This window comes from Netta rufina (assembly GCF_964035555.1).
Source record: "Netta rufina genome assembly, chromosome: 4".
Classification (NCBI taxonomy): domain Eukaryota; kingdom Metazoa; phylum Chordata; class Aves; order Anseriformes; family Anatidae; genus Netta; species Netta rufina.
Window position 1 is genome coordinate 49756687 of NC_140127.1, and position 8369 is coordinate 49765055.

Here is an 8369-nt window from a genome sequence, read left to right on the forward strand (position 1 = left end):
GTTACAATGGGCAGACAAAGGTAACGATAAAAATACTAATCACCTAGATCAGTAATGACTTCATTCACATACCTCTATGACCAGCCACACACCCTGTCCCTTGGACTGTTGGGAACAGGAGACTTGCATGTGTCTATAGTGGTAGTTTATAGTGGTATAATTTATATGTGGTGCAGTTCTTTATTGGAAGTTTTAGTTAGATTGATGCATCATGATAATACCAAATTGACTCTGTTGTAGAAGGTCCACAGTTTCCTAATTCAAAACTCACACAAGATGCCCTTTGTTTACACTGGTAGTTTTGTTAAGGTAAATTATGCAACACATGGGAGTATTTGCCTGTCTTAATGTTACAGGATTTGACCTGAGATCATTACTTTTCATGACAGCACAATAATTTGTAATTGTGTAATCAGCAGCAATTGTTCTATCAATGAATTTTCTCAAAACTAGTTGAAGTAACCTAAGGGTTAAAACCCAGATGTAGTAAACCATAATTAACATGACAGTACTTTAAGCCCAAAAGGAGGATTCAAACTGTGAGATTCAAAGTACTGGCATTGCATATGAGGACGTATTACAAAATTGATACAAACTGATCTGTTTATATTTAATGACAACAAAACAGATGAGAGATATGATGCTGTTCTCATTCACCTTGGTGCAAGCATTAAATAAGTGCTATAATTGCAGATTTCTATCAGAGTTAGGAGGCATAAAAATGCTGAAATTGTTTTTATTGTCTTTCAGATTTACTGGAAGTAAAGAACTCTTTTACTTTCTTAGGTGAAAGGAAAAAAATGTGTATTTTTTTTTCTTTTTTTTATTTTTTTTATTTTCTAACAGGCAAAATCTCCAAAATACAATTGTGAGACATAAATTATGGTACATCACAATTTCTCTCCATTCTACTATTAGATTCTAGCCCAGTGATATAAAATGTTTGCAAAGCAAATAGGATTTTGCTGGTTTTCTGCCAGTTGTATAAAATAACCTCTAGAATATTTGTATACATTATGACAGATCTTTTTTTAGTCTTTTATTTTCAGTAGATTCCTAAAAAGACCATTAGTTATGCTGACTAATTAATTTGTACTTTCATTCTAGCAGGAACCATACTGTGCACAGGATTTATTTGGCTTAAAACAGGCTTTAGGAAACTGTTTTCCTTCTTTCCCAAAGTTACTTAGTAAGAAATATCTTACAGAAGAAATCCCGTCACAGCTGTACTGCGTGTTTTAAACCCGCAGATAATCAAGTTAGAACAAGGAGAATCAACCTTTTCAATGAGAAATCCTGCAGGATGCAATCCTGCTACACTCTCAGGTATGTCCTGGACCTGTAACTGCTTCTTAATTCTGCACCACAAGAAAAAAAATACCCAAATAAAACAAAACAAAAATCCTCTAGAGAAGCTGTGCTTTTCCCGTGATTTATTCTGCTATTGTTCAAGGCTTCTTCCAGCTGGGAGGTAGCTGGCTGTAAAGTTTTGAACTCAGTGTGAGTGAGACATGATACACTTTCTAAGACAAGCACCATCAATCATTTCAATCAAGCAGATATTTTTAGATCATTAAGGGCTCTGCAAGGTACATTTTATGAGTTTCAATATTGCACCATATCTGGTAAAGGGACGTGCATCTTTGCTGCTATACCAGGCAATTTAAATATTTTCAACTTGAAGATATCAAATGCAGCATTTATCAGCTGTAAAGGTCTGGTAAAAATGACAGAAGATGAAAGCAGGCAAAGTATACTTCAAGATAACATTGGTGATTAATCAAAGTTGCCCAAAAGTCCAAGACCAGCAGCACAGAAAACATCCACCAAATCAGAAGCTGGCATCCAACTCCAATGTGATTCTAAACTATGAATAGTGGTTTTAAGGGGACAGTTTAAAATATTACAGTAAAATGGATTTCATATTTAGGCCTTAAAATGTTTGATGTCTCTCTCACTTAAATTTGAAATCCTCATGCTTGAGAATGACTGGTAATTAATTTTGCTGTATCACTGTTTGTTTTACAAATGCTGTGCTCTGTGGAATTATAAGTGTCCATTTTGGTTCCAAGAAGTTTACAGTGTAAGAAGGCAGCACAGAAAATGTTGTATACAAACAGAAGTGCTGGAGCTAGGCCTCTTCATTGCTGTTCTAGGTCATTCTCATTTTTTCAGCCTGGTTTCCGGAGGAATCCTCTTCTATTTGCTTATGAGTCTATTTACAATAGCTGACCCTTTCACCTCACCTCATCCCAACAGCTTTGACCAGTTAGCCAATACCAGAATGAAGTTGCTGGTAGCCGGTGAAAGGAGGCAACCACCCAGAAGACAGAGTCCCTCTCTGACCTCGTGCAGACGGAAGAATGTCCCGAGGACAACCCTCAGCATAACCCAGATCACCCTCACCACCAGAAATGCAAGAGCTAACAAGCTAACAATAGGACAGGGAGCAGAAATGCTGCATTTGTATCGCAGATTTGTCTTTTTTTTTTTTTTTAAGACAGTCTACCATGGCAAGTATTTCTCAGGCAAAATCAAGATGCTCTAAAGTGCCAGGTTCTCTAAATGACAGAAGTCAGAAGCTGTCTTCATATTTCCTTTGTGTTGTCACTCATGCAATTCTACACCACACTGATGGGCAAAATTAACTTGATAAAAACATGGTATCACCTAAAATAATACAACACATGGCTCAGCAGCTCTTGTATACTTTGTAAAACAAATGCTGGTAATTCAGCAGCTCTGCAGCAAACACCCTCTGCTCAGAGTGGGCATTCAGCAAGGTCAGAAAGAGGAGCTGGTGAATAGAGCTTAGGAACTGATGTGGTGCAAAGGCTGACAAGTTGACTCAGCTTCTCAACAATTATTTGTACAGGAACATCTTGCTTTTTGTTTGGCTAAGTATCCAGATTAAAAGATAACATGACATTTCTGGGTAAGATTCTTGATGTTTTTCCTCTTATTTCAGAGAAGAATACAGTAAGAGTTCATGCAATCCAAGTTTCCCAAACTGACTCCCAAATCTGCAATTTAGTTAAAAATGGAATTCCCCTTTCTCAGTCACACACAAAAAAAAAAATAATAATAATAATAGTATTTTGCATCCTAACTGGTGCTATTTAGCTGCATGTGTTTTTCCTAAGCACTAACATCAGAGACCAGGAGCTTTGAACATTTTGGCATATCTGTTGAAGTGAGGACATTCTGCTTTGTCATGCTGAGTGAAGGAAGCCTGTTCCCCTATGCCCAGGAGCTATCCTTCACATTGGGAGGGCTGTTCTTGGAATAAATTTGCACCAAAATTAGCATAGCAATCAGCAGATGTTTGTGGGAAGAAATTAAACAGTTGTCAAAAACAGCATCCCAAGAATGATAGGAAAACAAATGAAGGAATATGAGATGTGAACATCACATATCAGCTTTCTAATAACCTAACACCTCCTCTTGGCCATTGTGGAAAGCCATGAGTGTTATCTTCTGTTACTACCTCTTTTGATTTGTAATGCACCAGCTTTCCTAATGCATGGATTTCAAATTGGTCATCCAACATAAAGGTTCTTTCGCAATGTACTGGAAAAAAAAATCAAACAAAAAAGCTTTCTTCTTGTATTTTTTTTTTTTTTAAGTATGCTCTGCCTTTTTCATCAGCTTTGCCCTTCAGATAGCACGTCAAACGAGCTTCTAAGTCAAGAGAGGCCAAGTGTAAGAAGTGTGACTAGAGCTGTTCCCAGAAAGGAGCCCCGGCCCAGATGTACATCACACCCTCTCGCCAAAACCCTCCCCACAGCAGAGGCATTCACTGTTGCTTCACACTGGTGTACTTCCCAGCTTGTTGTTCCAAAGGAGAGAAGCTCTGCAATGCCACTTTAACTCTTGTAAAATAAAGTAATAGCTACATTAAAATTTTCAGGGAAAAGGCAAACAAATTTGTTGCAGCCTTTGGAAGGGAGTCCAAGGCAAGGGGTGCTATTATGTTTCACATTGCCAGCAGCCTAGCACAGACAGTTTTGGAAATATTTAAAGAATAACAGAAATCTGAGATTATTTTCCTCAGCTCAAGCTCTTTCCTTAATAAGGTGCCATATCCCTTCCCTTACTTCTCACTTCTGCAGATTTTTCTCATGAAAATCTTTGCTTTAGGCTGACTGGAATAAAATGCACAGTCTGCTCCTGCACAAGGTGTGGCACTGCTGGGTTTCCAGTAGCAGCTGTGCACGAGTCTGCCTCACTAAGACCCTTACAGAAGAGTTGGGCAAGGCCAGAAGACAGCAGTGACTGCCATTGAGCATGATGCATGTTGATATGGCTGTGGAACCCACGGTGTAAATGAAGCAGGGACTGAAGGAAGTTTTACAGCCAGTGGTTTGGCAATTGTAAGAGAGAAACAATGAACAAACCCACAGGGGGAAAGTCTGCGGTGGTCCTCAATCTGTTTATAATATAGAATTCTTGTTGGGTCTTATTTACAGTACGAGGCCTTGTGTGCACCAGAGAGGTTTTGTTGGCTTGCATAATTATGCTGGCAAAAGTTTCCAGCATAGACGCCGATTTATCACAGTCCTAGCATTCAGACGAGCATGGCATCCCACCAAAAAGTGTGAGGAGGCATAAGAGCGTTCATCGCCACATCTGTATAAGCTGCTTCATCCACATGCCATGGAGACAATACAGTGCAAAGTGGTCTGAAAGCCTTATTTCACTCGCAGTCAAGGAGAACCAAGGATGTGGGTACAGGGAGACAAATGGGATGGAAGAGTGTCATGTGCATGTGGGACACGTGTTGGAGTACATTTGCACTGCCTCTGTCTTGAAATGATACAGGTGCTGATGAGTAGGTAAATGAGTATCTTTATTCAGATAAAGAAATGAAAAAAAAAATTGTTAATGTAAACCCAGTATTCTTGACCAGCCTTTTTTCAGTAGTTTCTGATAGCGATCGAAGGGCTGAAGCAGACAGTTAAAAAAGAATCTGGAAGAAGATAAAAACTCTCATCCCTCATCTTCTGAACTTACATTTCTTTCCTTGCAAATGCTTATTATCATGTTAAAGTCTCTCCTTCTCTGTAATCACTTTGAACCTCACAGCTACAGAGTTAGGATCCACTGAAATGGGAGACAGTGGACTGGATGCCATGTGAATTTAATTTAAGACAATTAGCAGTCTCCTTTATCATTAATCTCTTTGCATACCCCTGTTCCTCATTTCAGGTGAACTCGCACAGTACAATTTATAAACATTTTCAAAAACAACTTCAACTTAAAATTAAAAAAAATATATGTCATGGTTACCACCATTTCAGCTATGACAAAAAAAAGGAGTCTTTAAGATGAAGCCTGGTTCTCATGGGCAGGACCTGAGACTGTGGAAGGTTTCTTTGGACTGTGACATCTTTCAGAGAAGTGGGCCCAGCTGCTTGATTCCTGCTGCATCCAATTCCCATCACTTTGCTACAGAGTTTTTCAAAACTTATAGAAATAGGTGTACAGTCGTGAAGACTTGCTTAGATGATTTTAGAAACAGTTTCCTTCTCTCAGATTCCATTTGCTACTATATTGGATCTATTTAAGTACATTCACTTAACTTCCCCTCATAACTGCTTGGCCATGATTACAAATGAAAAAAGAAACGTTCAGAAAGAGGTTGTTGCTTTATCCAAGACCAAAGGGCTATAAAAAGCTGAATATTAAGCAGTATCTGACTACATCTAAGTCGACGGTATCTTCTCCTGGTATAGCCCCAAAGGCTAGCCTACAAATGCCAAATAAGTTAAAAAGAAAAGGACCAGATTCATACCTTTCACTCTTTGCCTGGGGTATCTAGGTGATCCCACAACATAAAAAAAAATATATATATATAGTAATTACGTAAAGCTACAAACAAACGCTTTCCAATGGCCCCCTGATATGTGCACCTGCACATTGCACCAAAAACGGATCTGATTCTAGGTTGCTATTTTCCTAAAACACAATCTTTCACCAGCTGGTAAATCTGAGAAATGGAGCAGTCTAGATTGGAGTCCTGGGAGAGAACATTTCATGAGACAACGTTATTTCTAAAATCAAGGACATTTTCATAGACATTTACAGACAGTTTTGAAAAGGGTTTGGGCAGACAGCCTGTTCATTCAGTGAGTATGCCATGAGGACAGTGTCAGGGATAGTTTGGAGGTTGCAGTCACGCTCCTCACACTGCTTCTCCTAATAAGCCTGGAAAGAAAGAGACTGAAGTACTGTTTTCCTTCTGTAGTCTTCCTTTGGGTATTGCTCAGTGTCAATACCTAATATATCCCCTTCAGCAACATACAACACTAAGTGAAATTCAGAGGGAGATCCAAGCAGAGATTTGTATCTTCACCCCTCCTGGCCCATCTCTCAGCAGATGGTCGGTCACTGAGCGCTCGTGCTTTCTCCAAGAACGGAGGCCACAAGATGTGCCAAGCTTTGCTCTCAGTTGCAATTGATGCCCGGAAGGCAGAAGAGCTCCAACAGGCGCAGGGCAGAAGGAAAGAGCATACACCAGTAGGGAAACTAAAATAGCACGTTATTCAATGCCCGCTTGCCCCCATTGCTTCATGCAGTGGGCAAGACACATACAGTCCTCACCTCACTCACAGCTCTGGAAGCTAATCATAGCCACAGAAATTTGGGAATGAAAGGGTGATAAATCGGCATTCCAGATTAATCATTCTTTACTAAAGGAGAAAAAAGAAAAAAAAAAGATTAAAAAATCCAAAATAATAGAGAACTCCTGATAGTGTAAAGCTAGTGATTTAAACCAGAACACTCTTTTCATTCTCTTTCCTGAAGTTCTCTCTCTTTATCTAGCACATGTTAGCTTTGGATATCTGAGCTAATTCATGTCAAGGCCAGAACATGGCCAAATGCCGTATCCTGGCTGCAGTTCTTTTTGGACAATAGGGAGATATTTTATTGCATTCTAACATTGCTGTACATATCAGCACCTGCTGTATGTGCATATTTTAAGGTTTATGGTTTTATTGTTTTATTGTAAATTTCCTGCTCTTTCTTTATTGAAAGCAGATAGCTGTGATTTTTCACGCCCATTTTAAAAATACATTCAACGTTTGTCACATTTTAGCACTTCATATGCAAGCAGTTTCAGCTTCCTGTCTAAAAAATCATCCTGCAGATTTTATCACCTTGCAATCCCTCTTACATGTTTAAAATGTAAGTCTGCATTCAGTCCACTGTGCCTGGTTCATTTTTTATTTTTTAGAGTTTTGAACAGAGCCATTCTTTGGTGATATTCACTTTGAGAAATCATGGATATTTTTTTCCTGCTATTTTTCCTTACATAACTCAACGCTTTTGACAAGGAGACACTTAAGTGACCAAAATTTGATGCCATTAAACGGAAATACTGCTCCAGAATTAAACCTGCCATTTTATAAAAAAGCTCTACTGTGATTTGCTCCTATTTTAAAATAAACTGACATTGTATTAGCATAATCTGATACGTGAATATGCTAAACTGCTAGCTATTTCCTCCACAATTTTCAATCATTAGTTTTAGACATTTCAGGCAAGTGAAGGCTTCTATTTAATAGAAGGAGCTGAGCAGATCCAGATTCTTGTTAAAAATAAAGGCAGAAGATCTATTTCTCTGAAATGTATCACTGGGCTGCTGACATGTTCCATGTGCCAATGGCAAGGATCTCTATCCAACATGCAGACATGATAAAGATAGAACACATGAACCTTGGCAGTAGAAAGAAAAGGCCCCATATAGTTTAATACCAAACTACTAATACCAAAATACCAAGAAAGCCTTTACTAATACTTGTAAACTGCCTTCAACTAAAATGAACAGCATTCAGATTATCTCAAAGGAGTGTTTTAAAGGAAATGAAGCTCAGAGGTGGAGAGAGAGGAAAATTATGAGCCCATTTTCTTGTAGCTTCTTGAATTAAAATCATCCTTACCACAACCAACAAAAATTGCAATGTCACCTTTGCAGAGACTCACAACCACTTGTTTCTACCAGACTCCTGAGCAAAGCCTCCAGCTCCAAGCAGAAGGAAATATCCCAATGGCCAGCATTTATGAGCTCTTGCTGCCATGTGCGTTGGTCTCCAGGTTGCAGCTTAGTCTGAAAGCACCCTCCCACTGCTGTTCCAACATGAGCTAGGGCTGCTTTCAGCCTTCTCACCAGCAGCAACCTGCATCACGGTGAAAAAACTAGACATAGCTTTGCAGTTGCTTCAATAGTAACTTGCCAAGGTTATAAGACCCTGGAGAAAGCAGGACAGAAATTCAAACATGTGAACTGATGAATGACTTCTACTCTCCATCCAGGGTAGCCCAGGAAAAAGGAAAAGAAGTGAGGAAACCATGAGTGGCTCTCCTGA